This window comes from Chrysemys picta, chromosome 4, assembly GCF_011386835.1.
Source record: "Chrysemys picta bellii isolate R12L10 chromosome 4, ASM1138683v2, whole genome shotgun sequence".
NCBI classification, from domain to species: domain Eukaryota; kingdom Metazoa; phylum Chordata; order Testudines; family Emydidae; genus Chrysemys; species Chrysemys picta.
In genome coordinates, this window is record NC_088794.1 from 88,975,131 (window position 1) to 88,994,501 (window position 19,371).

Sequence of the window (19,371 nt, forward strand, 5' to 3'; positions counted from 1 at the left end):
ATGTACCACTGTTGTTTATATTGCAATGCGGGGGGGGGGGGGGGGGGCTGGCTTCACAGCTAGATGCTAAGAGTATTAGTACTCAGGAAGCAGTTGAAGTTTTGATACTGGAAAGGTAAATTCCTCATTTCCCACTCCAGCAACACTGTATTAGCTGTCCCATTGCCAACTCCCCCATTCCAATATCTTCTCTTCTGTCAAACAAATGTGGAAATGATAATAATAGTCAATACACATTAGACTGATGTTTTTGCTCAGATGAACAGCACAGGTCCATGGAAATGTCCTAAAATGGTTTGAGTTCTTTCAGAACTAACCCAGAGAGGTGTTATGGGCAACTATTCCTCTGCCCTGAAAGTGCGCTCTTGCCTTGCTGCAAGGCTCTCTCTATCCTTTCCCCAATATTATTCAATATCTGTATGAAGACACTGGGGGAGCTGGTTACACACTGAAAAATGTCAGCAATATACAGATAATACCCCACTGTATGTCTCCTTCACTTCAGATGTAAACAGGACCAACTCTCTGCATTCCTAATCCTTAGCACAGATCAACACTTGAATGAAGAGCAGCTGGCTAAAACTGAACCCAGGCATGACAGAATTGGTAAAGGTAGGTGCTCTGAGCACCTGTCTCCTCCATAATATTTCCCTTGATCTAAGGCACCTAACTGCCGACTGTAAAGTCAATATATAGCCTTGGGGTCCTCTTGAATATCTAAGTTCCAAAAGATGCTCAGACAGCTGTGGCTGTGAAAAATTATCATTACCATCTGTGAATGGCTAGAAGACTTAGGACATGTCTACACTACAGCTGCTACAGTGGCACAGCTATGGAACTGCAGCTCTGTCACAGTAGTGCTGTAATGTAGAAGCTTTCTACATCAACGGAAGGAGTTTTTCTGTGACACAATACATCCACCTCTCCGAGAGGCAGTAATGAGGTCAACAGAAGAATTCTTCCATCGACTTAGCTGCATCTACGCCGGGAATTAGGTCAACCTAACTACAGTGCTCAGAATTTTTCACAGCCCTGTGGGACGTAGCTAGATTGAGCTAATTTTTAAATGTACACCAGGCCTTAGTCCCCTTGCATGAGTCACAGATCTAGCTACTGTAATACACGTATTTGTGACTTCCAGACTCTACTGCAGCTCATTACATCTGGGCATTAAGCCAGACAGACTAAAAAAGCTAACCTGGTACAAAATGCAGAAGCCTGTCCGGTGAGCAAAACAGGCTTCTGTGAAAAGCTCCGCTCTCCACACTGCGGGAGAGAGAACTCTCTCTGGAGCAAGAGGAAAAAACCTCTGGACCTCAGGGCTAAATGCAAACTTCTCCTTAGTGTCCTCACAATAGCTCTTCACATAGTCCGCACACACACAGGGGAAGGTGGAAATTAATTCTTATGCTTTTCAAGCTACTTCTCCAGATGGAGAAGGGAGCGGGGACTGGGGGGCACTCAGATATCATGGTGGTGAGTCCCATTATAGTACCTACATAGTTCAATCTGTGTTTTTATTTCAATTACAACAGGCAAAATGTACCTATATGATTATTTTTGTTTTGACTGTTACCATAAACATCTCAATATCCCCTATTTATCTGATTTATTTTACTTATGTCTAGTGATTCTAGTTCATATGGCTACATTTGTGAAAACTCAGGGGATCACTGCTGCTGCTCCACTCCAGGCCCCCTCTGCTCTCAGCCCACTTCCTTGTGCATTAATTCCCCTCCACCTGAGGAAGGAGAGGGGAGCATCTAAGTCTAAGACACAGAAATCCTGCAAATTTGTAACTAGCTTGACTCAGTCACAGCAATGTTGCCCAAAATAAACCTGGTCAGCCAAAGAAGCCACCTGAAATTGCTCAAGCAGATGTGCAACAGGTTGCCCCCTTAGGATGCCACCTGATGTGCTGAGATACCACTGATACCATTATGCCAGCCTGGGTACCCTTTTTACCTGTCTTGCTTGAGCCAAGCTATGCTACTAAGCCTCCTCCAGCACACACACAGGCAGGGCCACACCAAACTGCAGGATGAAACAGACACTGAGATCAGTTCTGGGAAGGCTCAGCGTAAGGGACTTGCCCCAGCACTCAGGTGTCCCCCTTCCTTGGGGTGCAGACCCAAAGATAGGTTATGAAATCCGCTTCCTCCCTCAATGTGGAGGAAGGTATGCACAGCCAAGAAATAAGTTTATTAACTACAAAAGGTGAATTTTAAGTGAATATAAGAGATAAAAGTCAGAACAAAGCAGATTACTGAGCAAATAAAATGAAATACGCACGCTAAGCTCAATATACTTAAGAAACAGGTTACAAAATGTAATTTCTCACCCTAGATATTGTCACAGGTAGATTACAGAAAGTATTGAAAGGCAGCTGCACTGGCCTGCAGCTGGAGATTTCAGGTATATCCACTCTCAGACCGGACGCCCTCCCAGCCTGGGTTCAACCCTTCTCCCGTCAATTCAGTTCTTGCTTTCAGGTGTTTTTCACTGTCTCTTTGGGTGGGGAGGCAGAGGAGAACCACGATGATGTCACTCCCCTGCTTTATATAGCTCTTGTGTATGGCAGGAACCCTTTGTCTCCCAGTGGAAGAACAAGTGTTCAGATACAGAAATATCACAGGCATACGAATTGGATAATCACATTCAGTAAATCATAACTTTTCCAATTATATCTTACATGAGCCATCTTGCATATCTCAGTTATGTCATATTCATATAATAAGCATATTTTCATAAATATGTAGTGAAACGTCACAAGATGTTATTCTGTTAACGCTCACTGGCAAGTACACAGAAAACGCTTCTTCATTATAAATAAGAATTTCATTCAGTACCTTAATTAGAGAGACTGGCTAGATCCTATTCTGAGCACACACTCTGTGTGTGGCTCCTGTGGAGCCCATGCTGACCCACTGAAGTTATAAAAGTTGTTTTGTAGGAAGATTCCCAGCAATGACAATAAAATAAGTATTCCCTCTTACCTTTTCCATTTTTTTGTTTCCCACACATTTACCCAATCCAGCAAAGTTGAATGATTCTAGACTTCAAGGATTCTGCCCTACTTTCTCAACTCCTGCTTTCAAGACCCCACATTTCAGTCACCAGGTCTAATCAGAAGAGTTAAACAAGAATACATGTCTTCGGAACCAATGCATTGATCCTGATGGCTGACCATGGAGAAAACGTCTCTTACAAAGCTCCACTTCCCACGACTCCAAGTCTCAGTGAACCACATCTGCAACATTATGGAAAGGAAAGAAAGACAGAATGGGCATATCTTCCCTCTAATAAAGCATTCATTAGTACATGCTACAATTATGAACAGCATGTCAGCCATAACCAAGCACCATCAGAGAACATTTAGAGTATGGCTATGACCAGGAAAGTAACTATGTCAAAATGACAATGGCAACTCCTTACTCTATAGATCTCCCTGTAAGCAGTCAGACCTCCCCATTTCACAGACACAAACATAGTTGTATTTCCATTATCCTTGCCTAGCCAATACAGTACAGTGAGCTGGAATCTATTCTACTGCACACATCAGCAAAAGAATCATCATCTGAATTTTGAGGGCAGAATCTTGATGCAGACAAAGCTCTGCTGAATTCTCAGATCCCAGTTGGAGTTTGCAGCACTGGCCTGGCAGCTTGAAAATGTTCTTTGGTTTATAAAATGGACTCATTTGAAATGGAATCACTGAGAGAAACTAACAATCAAATCCAGGAGTCCATCCTTCCACACCTGGATAAGGAAGGGGGCGTGCACAAAGGTAGCTATGCAACATTTTTGCTTTCTTGACCTCGGAGGCTGCTGTGCATTACACCAGCTGACCAGAAGCCCCTATGGGCCATTCTAGTGGCCAGAGATTGTCAAGGTGCAGGAAGAACAAGACTGTGTCCAATGCACCATGGGTTAAGAGGCACAGTGTTCCTATGCCACTGAAGAATTCCTTCAAATCCTCAGGGAGTCCTTTCAGATGGGTTTAAGGTAGAAAGCAGGCTTTGTATTTTACTTTTCTAGGAAGTATTTTTTTAAAATGCCTGTAGTGGGGCGGCTGCCCCACTCCTGGTGAATTTAGGCTGCAGCAGGCCAGTGAGCCTGCGCAGACGGGCAGCCAATCAGGGCCAGGCTCAGCCCTATAAAAAGGCTGCTCAGGGAGAGAGCAGGCAGTCTGTCCCAGGCCTTTGAGAGGGGAAGGTCTGTCTCCAGAGGTGGGAGACTAGCACCGTGGACAGTACAGTGCTGGCCAGGCTCGGGGAACAAAAGGGAGCTCTAGCCCATAGCCTGCCAGGCTGCAGACCCTGAAGGGAAGGGCCTAGTGGGTGCAAGGGCCGTAGGGGAAGCGGCCCAGGGAAGAGGACAGACGAGGGGAGAGAAGGAGGACAGCAAGGCTGCCGCCAGAGGGTCCCTGGGCCGGGACCCAGAGTAGCGGGCGGACCTGGGTCCCCCCCTTTCCCCCTTGCAGTACACCCAGCCATTGGCCATAGGAAGCGGCCATCATAGACTACGCCAGATCCCTGACAAGAGGGATTAGACTTTGGGGTGTGTGGTTGGACATGGCGGCTGGGGCGTAGAGAGACTGCTGATCAACCCCCCTCGGAAGGGGGTGTGGATGGACTGAGGGGCACTGCCGGAGGGCAGTGGTCCGGAAAAGGACGCTGCGAGTTGATGAGCAACGCGGGTCCACACGCCAACCAAGGGCGAGACAACGGACGGGACACCACAAGGAGAGGGCGCTCCACTGGACTGAGCTAATTCCCAGAGACAACCAGCAGGAGGCACCAGGTGGTGAGTCCCAACCCTGCTACAATGCCTACTTACATATAAGACCCATTCAAATTAACATTATTTGCCAGAGAGTTTTGCACTGCATAGGTTCATTGAAACTATTTAAATGAAAAAAATCCTAAAAAATTGATTGAAGACCAAGTTATTTCCCCAGAAACCTGCCCCAATTTACCCTTCCATTTATTTCTGAATTTTATCCTTCCCAACACTCAACTGCAGTGATCTGACAGGAACCCAGGATTTTCAGAAGTGCCCAGGCATTTAAGATCAGTTGGAAGATCAATACCTGCCTAGATACATTGGAAATCCTACTAGGTGCATGTCTACATCTTTCGGTATCTACATACCTTTAAAAATCTGTACCCCACTCTTTAGCTTAAGGCTGCCATTATCCAACTGGAGCCAGCTGATAAATGCCCTTCCAAGCACTGGTCAGATTTTGGGGGTGGAGGAAGGGTGTCACTTGGGAGCAATGTGAAGCACTTCAGTGCTTGCAGCCCGTCAGCCCAGCGACTCCTGCAACATGCTGCTACTAGAGTGTTGGCCTCTTCATGTACTTTTGAGCCAAAGGAAATTTTTGTTTGTGACAAGAAGCTGTTTGGCACAAATATAACTAACTGTGCTAACACTAAAAATACTCCCAAGCTAAACACCTTACGCTAATCCTGAGTGACCATCATGCCTCACTTTAGTCTAGTAATAAAAAATAGTCTCAGAGAGATGACTGTGAAATTTGTGCATGCAACTAACTACCTCAAGGCGGAGCTGACCCTAGGGGATGGCGAATCAGGGCAAATGCTCCGGGCCCCACGGGCTAGGGCCACATGGGCAGCAGGTGAACCACTGGTTGGGGGAGGTTACCCCTAGCCCCACCCCTTCCACCAGAGGGAGAGTGCACCGGGGGGGGAGAGTGCATGGCGGCAGCGTCGCAGCCTCACCAGCCCCAGGAAGGCGGGTGGTGTGGTCGCAGTCCCCTGAAGCCCAGTGGTGCTGCTGAAGCAAGGCCCTGTGGGGGCCAGAGTGTGGCCAGGGCCACACCTGGCTGTTTGCAGGAGCACCACCTCATCCAGCCTCCCCTACCTGCCCCCAGCACGTTTGGTCCTGGAAGTGATGTCGCTTCCGCCCCGGGCCCCAAAGCCCCCTAGGGATGGCCCTGCCTCAAGGGCTAGGGAAGAGGTAGCTTTCCAAAAAAGACCTTTGACACTGAGTGGAGGAATCCAAAGCAGAATGGAACGGATGCTGCCAGTCATCATCCAGAAACGATGAAAGGGAAGTTTTTTCCTAATGTTCAGAGTAGAATCACAGTAACCAATTATAAACATGAGCTTAGAACGGGGGTTTTAAAAATGAATTTTTGCAACAGCAACTCACACTCTTCTAGTTGTAATTGTAACATTTATTTGTGTGCACACATGTACCGTTTCTGGTCAGGGGCTCTGGTGCAGATCTAGGCTTTAGGACATTTTTGGGACCAATGTTAAGGGCCCACCTACACTGCAAAATGAAACTCCATAAGGGTACAACTGTGCTGGAACCAGCTCCCTTTAGCATAAGTAGCTGTAATGTTGACTAGATTTTAATCTGGTAAACTGGTAAAGTTACATCCAAAGATTGGCAAGCACTGACCAAATATTTGTACTTCAGAACTTCATGGGCTATAAAATCTTTCCAAGTGGGCAGCAGAAGATGTTTCTGTGTTAAAACTAATTATTTAGGACTCTTACTACTAAAATATGAGTTTCTTGCCTCCCATCCCCCACTTAACAATACTAAGTTAAAAAGGATTTCAACTTTCATTCTGTAAATAGAGAAACTCTCGTGGTTGGATTTACTGAACAAGGTTTAAACCAAGCTTTTTTTTTTTTTTACCTGCTCACTCCAGTACAAGCAGAGTGGACACAATCTTTTGGAGTATGACTAACACCAGGGCAAGGCCCAGAGTGTGACCATGTACACTAGAACCAGATGAATTCTGTTCCACCCAAAGTACTTTATTATCTGAAATAATCCAGAGTAGCAACAGTTGAAGCCTTACAAGTGGGGAAACAGCTTCTTGGAGCTCACACATCATACTTCTACTCCTATAAAAGGCAAAACAGCAATTCATTTCAGAGATTCAGCCAGGTTGGATCTTTCTTGAGAAAGGAGAGGGGGGAAAATACACTTTAACCTCTTCACATGGATCTCTGACATCAGGCTACTGAACTGTGGTTTATGAGCAGATTTAAAAGCTACAGGCAAGAAGGGATAAATCCCAGAGCTTAAAAGTGCAATGTATAATTACACGGAAGCAACTAAATTAGATGCTATTTTACTTCCCAGGAGGCAAGGGAACAGCAGGGAAGGGTGTAAGTAATATAGTGAAAAGACAGAGAAGGTATTTACAAAATACATTTACCTACAGTTCTTTGTAATACTCTTTAGTTTTATTATATTAATCCAGGGGTCGGCAACGTTGGCACGCGGCTCGCCAGGGTAAGCACCCTGGCGGGCCGGGCCAGTTTTATTTACCTGCTGATGTGGCAGGTTTGGCCAATCGCAGCCCCCACATTGCTCGCCAGTGCCGCTTCGCCACCCCACATCGGCCTGAGACGGCGAACCGCGGCCAGCACATCGCTCACCCATGCCGCTTCTCGCCGGCCCCATTGGCCCGGGACAGCGAACCGCGGCCAGTGGGGGCCGCGATCGGCCGAACCTGCCGCGTCAGCAGATAAATAAAACTGGCCTGGCCCGCCAGGGTGCTTACCCTGGCGAGCCGCATGCCAATGTTGCCGACCCCTGTATTAATCATTTCAGCTGTATAAAATATAGAGATGGGCCCATCTCATCACTCTAGATCTGACCACCTCCAACCACCAGAGACTTCTGAATCCAGATTTGAACTTTATGGTTTGGGCCCATCTCCAAAAAAAAAAAAAAAAAAAAAAAAAAAAGTGGGTCTATGTAGGAACTCCGAACTTGCCACACAAGGAAGGACCAGTAGTCCAACTGATAGCTGACAATAGCCAAGCTTATGATTCAGAAAATTGCATATAAAACCCTGTAAGGCAGCAGTTCTCAAAACGTGAGCCATAGAGCACTGCTGATCTGACAAGAGCTGCTGGTCAAGTGGTGTCAGCACTCCTCCTTATTTCCAGCTGTCAAATTGCATTGAGAGAGGCTAAAAATACATTAAGTTCTTCCCTACTATTTTTCCATGTGAACATCTGCTGTAATTGCAGGGGTGTTATGTGGTCAGGAATGGGAAGGGAGGTGGTCTGTGCAATCAGAAATGGAAAAGGAATTGTGCACGAGACAATTTATTAAATTTCAGTCCATATAATGAAAAAAAATTGAGAATCCCTGCCATAAGCATCCAAATTAGCAATACCATAGATGGGGAGGGATCAACTCGTGCCCCAAGATATGAAGACTTATGGCCCTTCTAACTGTGACCTGGTCAGTTTATAGTGGGTGCTATTTTTCTTATTTCTCTCAATTTTTAAAAATATACTAAGCTGAAGATCACAAATGAGAGTGTTTATTTGCCCCCTACTTAACTTATTGCTAGATTTGCCCTCAGAGCCTGAAATAGGGGATGGATGGAGGGTGCTTTGGCTGCTACTTGAGCACCCTCTAGCTGTTTGGCATAATATTTAAATGTTTCTATATTTTTCTCACATACGTGGGCCATCGGGAAATGGCAGGGGTTGTCAGCCCTCATCTCAAAAAAAATGTTCTCATGGAATTAATCAATTATTTCTATGCCCTCACATTCTGCTTCATTTCTAGGTGCACACTGATTTATTTGATTTATATAAACAAAACTAGAGGCCCCCTTCCCAAGCTCTGGGCACCCAGCCAATAAATTTAATTTCACAGTAACATTTTAATACAATGGACTGTTCTTTCCCATGTATAATAAATATGATCCAATACATAAAATAACCCCCACTACTAACAACAAGACCTGCAATCCTCCCCAAATGCCTTGGGGGCGGGGGGAAAGGTGGGCCTTGCAGCATGCCCTGAAGGTTAACAGATTCCAAGCACTGTCCATGCATCTTTCCCAGATCAGACTCAGCAGGACGTAGCTCTCTAAAAGGAGCTTTCAAAGCCAAGTCCCCTGAGCTTTACTACATCTTGATTTTTCTATACCTCCAATGGTAGGAAGGAAAGAACTTGCTGTGCCTTTTTGTGCACTTTTTCATGCATTTCTGGCCCTTCAGTGATCCCCCTTCTAAAGATGTAAGCAAGTGTAGATCTCTCTAAGGAATTAGGCAGACCTGACCATGAATGCCACAACTTCCCAATACTCCAGCACAAGGCATTTTGAGAAAGGCAAGAGTTGTTCAGCCTGCCTTTTTCATCAAGGGACTTGGTGCTCTTAGCCCTCATTTCAGTCTAGAGGAAATAAAAAGCAGGCACATGTGCTTTCCTTTGAGGCCAAAAAGTGGACTGTTGTGTTGTTCACAAATAGCACAACCCGCAGTAGGATTTTACTCTGGAGTTCTGCTGCAGCAGAATTTGATGACTCAGCTAAAATAAAATGGTGATGGGTGGAGGGAAGGGAGCGAGAAAAGTAAGACACCCATCTTTAAAATATTAAAAGACAATTCCTCAAGGTGCCTTTGTAAAGCCTCTTTAATATGCTGTACCTGTCCTGTTACAAACCACTTAAACAGCCTGAAGTGCAGGATTTAAACTAAATGCCCTTAGGGTATCAGCTGAGAGAAAGGAAATGTTATATAAGGCAGAGCTTCAAAAACTCTCTCTCCTTTTTCCTTGTCTCCTCAAAGTGGGTATAATTTATGAAAAATTCATTCATATTTCCTTCTAAAAGAACTGAAATCTTTAAATGTTGATTATACCATATGCTATCTTATCTGCAAGTACTCTTTGTTAATCTAACAAACCTCTCTACAAAATTCCTTTTGCTGCTAATTTTTGTCTGACATTTATATTTTCAAAATCTGTTTTTATGCATTTCTAATTTTCCCATCATTGGTATCTGGCTCCTATTGTTAAAACGTTTGATCTTTTTTAGGGTATACAAAGGTACCTAACGTTCCACTCTGAAAAATAACTGTAAAAATGTGTTTTCAAAGACATATCTGCTCATTAGTGATAAAAAAAAAAAGTTTGCACTCCCTCTATCCCTGCAGAGCTAACACAGGTAAGGGAGAGTGATCTGAAATTCTATTCCTTTTTGTGCATCAACAGAATTATTTCCTAAGCACTAACTATAGGGTTAATCAGATACACTTGCACAAGCCTTGTGAAGGCAATGGAGCCACGCATGTCACTGAAGACAATCTTTATTACTAGTATCAGGGGGTAGCCGTGTTAGTCTGTATCCACAAAAACAACAAGGAGTCCGGTGGCACCTTAAAGGCTAACAGATTTATTAGGGCATCAGCTTTAGTGGGTAAAAAAACCTCACTTCTTCAGATGCATGGAGTAAAGTTACAGATGCAGGCATTATATAATGACACATGAAAAGAAGGGAGTACCTCACAAGTGGAGAACCAGTGTTGACAGGGCCAATTCGATCAGGGTGGATGTAGTCCACTCCCAATAATAGATGGGGAGGGGTCTCACTGGTTCTCCACTTGTGAGGTACTCCCTTCTCTTCATGTGTCATTATATAATGCTTGCATCTGTAACTTTACTCCATGCATCTGAAGAAGTGAGGTGTTTTTTACCCACTAAAGCTGATGCCCTAATAAATCTGTTAGTCTTTAAGGTGCCACCAGACTCCTTGTTTATTACTAGTGAATATATGCAAGAAAGAAAGCATCCCCAGATCCCAGCATGAATTTGCAGGACTAACAGTTTGAAAAAACATCTCTTAGCCTGGATGCCGTTCTCCCAGAGTCACTTTTCATAATATTTATTAAAAGGTTGCTTTTTAATGTATGTGTCAGATTCAGAGCTACAGCCTAAGTGCACACAGTACAAGTCAGTAATGGGGAGAAGGTGCAACTATGGCATAAACTTCACCTTTACACTCTTAATCATGCTAACGTTCTATACAGCACCAGTTCCCTTCTGCCAAGTTAGGGCAACCTAAGGGCTGCTCTAATTTTGACAAACAACTCCAGGAGATAAAAATGCAGCCGGAGATAAGCATGGCGCAGGAGCATCCTGGCTACGTCCCCATGCCTCCAACAACACCTCTGTGCACTGCCATACCAGCTGCAAAGAAGGGGAGTGGTATAAGAGCCTTTACATTGGCTCTATGCTTCTGGAGGACCACCTTTGCACTGATGACTTCCCCCATGAGTCAGTTAACTGAAGGTGGGTCCAGTTTATACTGACAATGCAGCAAAAATAATGGCACCACATACTAGAAGTTCTGGCCCATTATCTTTTGTGCAGCTAGCCAATGCAGATATGCAAAGGAAGTCGTTTAAAAGAAATACTTGACAACGGAGTATGCCCGTTAGAAGAATTAACTTCAAGGGCTCTAAAGTCCCAATTCAGGAAATAATTAAGCATGTGCTTAAATTTAAAGTACATGCTTAATTCTCATTGACTTCAGTAGGACATAAGAACCCTTCCTGATCAAGGATGCTTGATCAGGGTCTAAAAAAGGAAAAATTGATTTTATTTTTTAAAAGAACAGATGTGTTAAAGTAACGTTTTTGCCATCCTAAAACATACTTCATGAAAATGGTAATGACTTCCTGAAGTAGTACGTGCTAAAGGAATTAGACCTTTTATTAAACTGGCTCACTTTCCTGCTATACTGAGAGGGAGAAAAACCCACACTCTCTACAAAGCTCACTGAACAGCGTATAAGTAAAAATGGTTTCTATACTGACATCTAGTGAAGTTCTACAGTAACAAAAATAAACTCAACTTTGTCCTAACACTAAACACTCAGATTTTCATATTCACAGTGATTTATTAACTAATTAGTCCTCACAACACCCTTGGAAAATAGTTGCTACATATTTGTAGAATTTTATGCTTTAGAATTAAACTATAATCCCCTTGAAAAGATATTTGTATTTTGAATATTTTTTTTGTTAAATAAAAAATAGTGTACATGTTGGCAGTGTCTCAAACACTCTGATGGGTACATTAAAATACCTAGAAAGATTAGATTGGGTAGATCAGATCTAATTACATTTAAACATAACTGGTAAAATTGCCAGTTGTCTCACATTGCCAGTAGGTGTTCTTATTAATTGGATAATTTGACTCTTTTTTTAAATGCAATTTATCTATTTATAGCAAAATGAAAGAGAAAAATAAATAGCACAAGGAAGACAGTGCCATACTTACAGTTTTTTATTATTAACAGTAGAGCCAAGCAGGGAGCAGATTCTCTCCACTCTGGCCATTATGCTATTTTTGAGCAGTAGAGGCCCAATACAGTAATCTTAGCTAAGTTAATACTTCCATTAAAGTTAATGCAAGTTTTGACTGACTAAGGACTTTAGTCATAGGTAAGGCTGCAAGTTTGTCACGGAGGTCATGGATTCCGTGACTTTCCATGACTTCTGCAGTGGCCGCTGTGCCTGGCTCGGGGCAGCTCAGGCGCACCGGCCACTGCTGGGGCAGTCTCAGCCCCCCGACCCTAGGAGCATAGTTTGGGCATGGAGGAGGCAGGGGCATGGGATGGGGTGAGGGGGGCTCTGGGCAGTGCTAACCTGGGGGTCTCCCCAGAAGCGGCAACATCCCCCTCGCTCAGCTGCTAGGTGGAGGCGCGACCAGGCAGCTCTGCAGACTGCCTCTGGCCAGAGTGCTGGCTTCACAGCTCCAATTGGCCAGGAACAGAGGGGACAGAGCACCACACCCAGGTGGTGTGTGGGTTACACCAGACCACTACCACTTCCCCACTGGGGGAGAGAATGCAAGTTCACCTTTCTCCTGCTCTTATCAGGCAGCTTCCTAGAGAGGTGAAACATGACATCATACCAAACCCTAGACTCTTTACCATTCTAAAAGCTAAGCTGCATTTTTGCACCTTATCAAAAAGATGCAGCTTACAACTGCCTAACACCACTCACAGTGGTACTGATTCAGCACTGACTCCAGGGGAAATGCGTCACCTCCTGAATCACCAGTGAAGCCGTAAATGACAAGTTCAGGGACAACTACTGGAAGAGAGTGACAGGTTCTCTTTTTCCCCCTCTCAATTGCCATTGTATTTCCAAAGGGTTTGGGTTCTGCTACTTCAGAATTCTGCAGAACATTCATCAACAGAAAAACCCAAATTAAAACCACAAAGAAACATAAAAAGTAAGGTCATCTAGACACAGCTCACTCTTAAAACTGTTAGAGAGATGAGGTAATCTCTCTTCAGAAGAGTTCTGTGTAAGCTCAAATGCTTGCCTCTTTCACCAACAGAAGTTGGTCCAATAAAAGATATTACCTCACCCACCTTGTTTCTCTGAAATCCTGGGACCAACACGGCTACAACTCTTAAAACAATTCACAGTCTAGGGACCGATACATCAGCTCTACATTTAAAGTGCTTCTGTTCTTGAGTTTTGAGCTACTCCTCTGGTATCTAATGTTGTTGTCACTTGTTTTGCAATAACAGTCTGCCAAGTAAAATGGGTCCAGGGCTGTGTTCCTTCTAGCTGCACGGTTGGACGGCCACCCAGGAGCGATTCAAGTGCCGCCCAGTTGATAAACAGTGCGCACACATCCGGCAGCATGTGTTCAGGTGCCTCTTCCCCTGTTGCTTTGCAGCCATGTTGCTCTGTCCTGCTGCTGCTCTCGGGACCCTCCTGCTGGTTGTGCAAAGCAGGGGGGTACTGATGTCAGTGTCCCCCTCTCTTTGCCCCTGTACCCCATCTCCGCACAGCAGGGGATAGGGGACAGCTTGGCTCAGGATTGGAGCTGCAGCGGTCTGATCGGTGCGCGAGTGCCTTTCTTAAAGAGACAGTGCATGGTTTGAGACTTCCCCAACAGCCAGCTCTGTCTCAGAGAGAGATACACACACAGTCTCTTTCACATTCACCTCCCAACACATATTTATATTATTGTTACTTCTTGGTACCTCCTGCAATGCACATATATTATTTGTACATTTATTCTCTTAAAGTGTGTTATTTTAGTGTTTTGACTGGTCTATGCATTTCATAATGTTTATTTCTCTTGCCTTAAATTTAATTCTTTGAGTAGTGAGTTCTAAAATGCCTAACCTGTCCTGGCTGAAGTAATTATCCCTATGGTAACTTTTTAAAAAAAATATATATATCTAGATTTTTTTTGTTTCTGCTGGTGGCTCACATCCGCACATACTGTGGTGCACATGACAAAATTTATTCCGCACATGGATGGGAAAAATTAGAGGGAACATTGGTCCAGGGCCCTGCTTCAGTCTACCAAACAAGACAAATAATGGAGATACAGTGTGTGAAAGGCTGCTAAGCATCATAAGTACTTGAAAAAGACCAAGGGAAACACTGCTGAATATTAAATTATGCTTTAGCAAAAATGTGTTTTGAGATAAATTATATGCTAGGGGTTCATTTCAACTGCAATGGAAAAAGACTACTAATTAATTATGGAAGTGTAGTAGAACTCAAAGCAACCAACTAGAATTGTTGGTATTGCAGAAAATTTAACCACCTCAAAACTAACAGCATTATATATGCTGATGTTATTTCCAGCTAGCATGATATCCAACTCAATTTCTACAAGGTAATTTGATATGAACCTATTTTTGATAAAGAAAAAATAAAGCAAACTAATAAGGGAAAGATGTTTTTGTGTTTAAGCACAAGGCTGGGAGACCTGTTTCTATTCCCAGCTTTGTCAAAGAACAGCTTGGTGACCTTGGGCAAGTCACTTGACGCCCAATCTTTAAAAGCATGCACTCATTTTATGTAAGTGCACAAGCACACTCTATGTTCTGTGTCTCTACATCAAGGCATTTTATGTAGAAGTCAGGTATGAGCAGCAATGTCCACATACTTTTGTGTGCATATGTCTGAAGAGGTAGACCTTTGATACTGAAGACTTATCTAGGATCTTTGGTCACATTCAGAAAAATTACACTAGTGCAGCACTAAAAGTTTTGTAAATCACAAAAGCCAGCTAATTCAAAGCTTTAAGGCTCACACAGCAACCTTAACTCTACCCCACTGAGCATATGTATTATGATCAAGGTCTCTTGGTATTATTACACAACTAGGGTTACCATATGTCCTGGTTTGACAAGATTGTTGTCCAGGAGGCTTATGTCTATTTTAGGTATTTATAAGGGGCATATGGCCTTGTCATTTATATATCAACTTTTTAATCTGTTTCACTAGGGTGGTTCTGGTCTAGTTTTTCCTCTCCCCATCTACATTCTATTGGTGTCAGATCCAGCCAGGCTCGTAAGACAAAGCCTCCTACTGCATTAACTACAAGTAGTCAAGCTTGGTGCAAGGAGATAACACAGGGTCAGGGAGGGAGCAAACTACTCCCTCCAGATTGCCCTGTTGGAAGGTCTCCCACTGTGATGCAGAGTAAGTTTTAATCCTAAAGTGTAGCACCAGGGTACTCCCCTTATCCTGAATAGGATTTGTTTACCACTTTTTTTTTGTTTTTTTGTTTTTTTCCAGTGCGACCACCACTGTTGCTGAGCTAAGGAGAAGCCAGATCAGAGTGAGGGCTTTCACTCCACAATAGCGTATTGGGAGGAGTTGTAGTAGAGCTGCTGACCTTTACAGGAGCAATAACCAGTGGAACCACATAGACCTGGCCCCAAAACTCCCTCCTGTGGCACACAGATGGTGTTGATCTCTACAGAGTCAAAAATCTTACTATCTCCACCACAGCTGAGAGGAGGGGCAACAGTATTAGTCCCTTTCTGAATTGGGGGAAAATGATGCACAATCTCAGCTGATCCATAATCCAGTGCATGGTATCATTAAATTCAATAAGAAAGCATCCAGCAAAGAGAGGGAGTGGCTCAGTTAAGCCCAGGAACGCCAAGGAAAGTGAAAGAATGATTCCTGCTGCTGCCATAACCTATGCGAAAGTCCAGGAGTTCAACATTAGTAGCTGGGCTCTAAACTCTGTAATGGGAGAGGGAAAATAAACAGACTTCCCCATCCAGACAATCCTTTTGGAAGAGCTAATGCTTGAACACTTGGTATGATTAACAAATGGAGTATGAAAAACTCCTTTCATTCCTCTCATGTTGCAAGTCAGAACTTACTAACTTGGATGATTCAGAACTGTGAACTAAAATGAGATAATGGGATCCAAGATCCCTTTGCTAATAGAAGCAAAACTATCATAACAGTATCATGTCCCCCACCAATCAGAAGCAAGGCTACTGTACTAAAATATCAAACTACCTCAAATCCTCCACCAAATAGGCAATGCTTGAAAACAGAAGTATGTTTTAATTCAGTAAAATGCCTCTATTAAATACAGACAAATGGCTGACACAGCTTTGGGTTTTGTAATAAGAACTCATAAATTTGTGCCTCTCACAAGCCCTTTAAACCACCAAACAACATTTTAATGTGATTTTTTTAAATGACTTACAGCCAAGCTCATTAATGAATTTAGTCTCTGAAAAAATCAACTTACACTAAGAAATTAGCTGATGTTTGTCTTTATTAGACTAGAGAGTCAGGCCAACCTGACCTGCTTAAGGAGAAAGAAAAAAAAATGAACAGCAGTCATCATCAATCCCCTGCCACATGGCATTAGTGCGATTAGCTTGCTGAAAACCAATTAAAAACAAGCAGCACAGATAGATGAGAAGACTTAATTATTCTTCAGAGTTCAGTGACAGACAATGCAAGGACTCTGTTCCCTAGCTGACAAACTGAAGTTATTTTCCTATCCCCCAAGACCCCCACCAAATAGGGAGTGTTCAGACAAAAATACACAGATCTTTTTAAACAACCTGCTATGAAATTAAGGGACAGACAGGCAGAGAAAAGCTCTTTCCAGAATCTCACTGTGCCTCAGGGAAAAAACAACATATAGTGGAATAATGCAAAGAGACCCTCCACTTCTCTCCCAATGCCTATTCATCAATACTAGTTTGCTGACAGAGCATCCTGGTAACAATATTTAGTGTACAGTGCTTCTGCATGTATAAAAAAATTAGATTTAGTTAGGCAGTGAATAAAATAAATATTTTAGATCAATGGATTGCTAAAAACATGGAGTTATAAGTTATTCAAGAGTTTTATTATATTATTTTTAATTTTAAGTAAATGATGTTGGTGAAGGGAATTGGCCTACTTGAATTCCAGAAGGTGAGTCGAAACCTACATGGGACAAAAGGCTCATCTCTTCCACAGAACTCAGAAGAAAACTGATTGCATGGAACAAAAATAAATAAATAAATAAAATGAAAAAGCAAAAATGGAGATGTGTTGGGCTGACTTTGCTAAAGAATAAAGTCCTCTGTTTATCTTGAGGACAAGCTGTAGTTGCATGATCTTCACCCCATCCACCTGCCTAAACTCTAGATCAGGGGTAGGCAACCTATGGCACATGTGCTGAAGGCGGCACACGAGCTGATTTCCAGGGGCACTCAAACTGCCTGGGTCCTGGCCACCGGTCTGGAGGGCTCTGCATTTTAATTTAATTTTAAATGAAGCTTCTTAAACATTTTGAAATCTTATTTACTTTACATACGACAACAGTTTAGTTATAGGTTATAGACTTATAGAAAGAGACCTTCTAAAAACATTAAAATGTATTACTGGCACGCGAAACTTTAAATTAGAGTGAATAAATGAAGATTCGGCACACCACTTCTGAAAGGCTGCCGACCCCTGCTCTAGGTAGATGCTTCTAAACGTGAGAAAGACATCAGACGTTAGCCACACTGCTGAAACTTGCCTGCAAGAAGGTATATTGTGATGGTAGCTTTTAAGATGTGGATATCTATTAGGAACTGAACTGACACAAAACTTATAATGGCCTTCAGTCACTCTCCTGGGCTGGATCTGTACCAGTGACAGAGATGAAAGGCGCCATATGCTACTAATGAGCTATTTCAATCCCATAGGTTTATAATAACCCATTGACTTACTACCATAATTCATTGATTTCCTATGAACAAAATGTGTTGCTGAGACACAAAGATAGAGGGCCAGAGTCTCAGATGGTTTAAATCTACATAGCTTCACTGATTTCAATTCCCTTCTCTGCCAGCTAAATCCTAATGCCAAGCCTCTAAAGAGAGGTTTCTTGTGTAGTTTCATTATACACAAAATGTGTACAAAGTGCATTTTCTAACACATCTGGAGGTCTTCAAAGGAAGAAAAAAAAAGGGCAGTTCACAGAAAGGAGGCAACAACTATCAGAGCAGCTAGGAATATGCCTGCTGGCAGAAGAAAACCTGGAAACTTACAAAACATTGTTGCTATCATATGTATTTTACATTGTAATAAAATATTGACATTCCAAACTCCATGATTAGAAAAAAAAAATGGTTTCATCCATGTATTGTTGATGCTACTGACTTGCACTTAAAGCTTTGGTCTTATCTTCATTTCACCTGCTGCATTTGTTTTACAGGAAGAACGCACATGAAACACATTTTCCAAAAAAATGGAAAGTGACGCACAGATCATCATACATTAAGTACATTTCTGGGAATATTTATTTTCCCATAAGAGAAACAGGCACTTCCTGCTTCAAGGATATTGCCAGAGTCTGTAGTGCACAAAAATCCAGACTAGAATTTACATATGACTATCTCAGGAAAAAACAGTAACCACTAGATATAAAGCTTACAAATAGTATCTAACAGGCAGTCCCTATTACATTCTGATGATTCATTCGGGATAAGGAGAAACTCCCAGACTGGATTTCTGGTCCCTCCTGAGATGCATGCTGGATTTATACCTGTTGAGATTCCCTCCGAGACTTTTTCCACTCCACTTACCCAGAACACCTCATCTGGTTCTGGGAGAACACTTTATCCAATACTTTGGAATCCAAAAGCTTGGTTTGAATCAGGTCTTGTCACTGAGGTGTCTTTATTGACATTTCATAAAGCTACACATGAGTTGATCATGCCCAAATATCAGGAGGTGGGTTAGGGTGCCCCACAATTCCAAAAGCACATAATACATGAGATTACAGATGCAGACTAAACACATATACATTACATAAACAAATCCTAAACTATCCATAAGATACAAAATATGCTAGTAAACAAAGCTGCAGCTGCAAACTTATCACACATTACTCTTCTTACCATTTCTTTATCTACTAACTACAAGTTTTTTACAAGGTCACTTGTGAATTAATATTTTGTCCACTGTTAACCTCCGTTTCCTTACTTCTATTCTCTTTCACTGTCCCTGGCCCTGATCTAATCCCAAAGGGACTGGTCAACTTTGTGCTCCCATTTCATCCTTATCTGTCTCATCCTGACCCAAATCACTGAATGGAGATTACTTGAGCAATTTCTACCTGAAATAATAATTTACACTCAAATAGTGCCTTCTATATGAAGATCTGAAAATACTTTAAAAACATGTGAATTAATTAAACTCTGAAACCTCACTATGAGATACAGCAGCATTATCATCTCCATTTTACAGATGGGGAAATTGAGACTCATTGAAATTAAATGACTTGTCCAAGTTC

At 42.7% G+C, this 19,371-nt stretch overlaps 1 protein-coding gene across 9 annotated transcripts in view; it reads right to left on the reverse strand.

The window, feature by feature from the left end:
• LOC103306399 (cytochrome c oxidase assembly protein COX16 homolog, mitochondrial) overlaps positions 1-19,371 on the reverse strand; it is a 77,195-nt gene that overhangs the window by 32,239 nt on the left and 25,585 nt on the right. The window contains exon 3 of one of the 9 annotated variants that reach the window (XM_065592970.1): positions 2,997-3,250. The exons of the other annotated variants lie outside the window; for them this stretch is intronic. The gene's annotated coding sequence lies outside the window, so the exon portion shown is untranslated. The remainder of the gene's footprint in view (positions 1-2,996; positions 3,251-19,371) is intronic. 9 annotated transcript variants of the gene reach the window in all.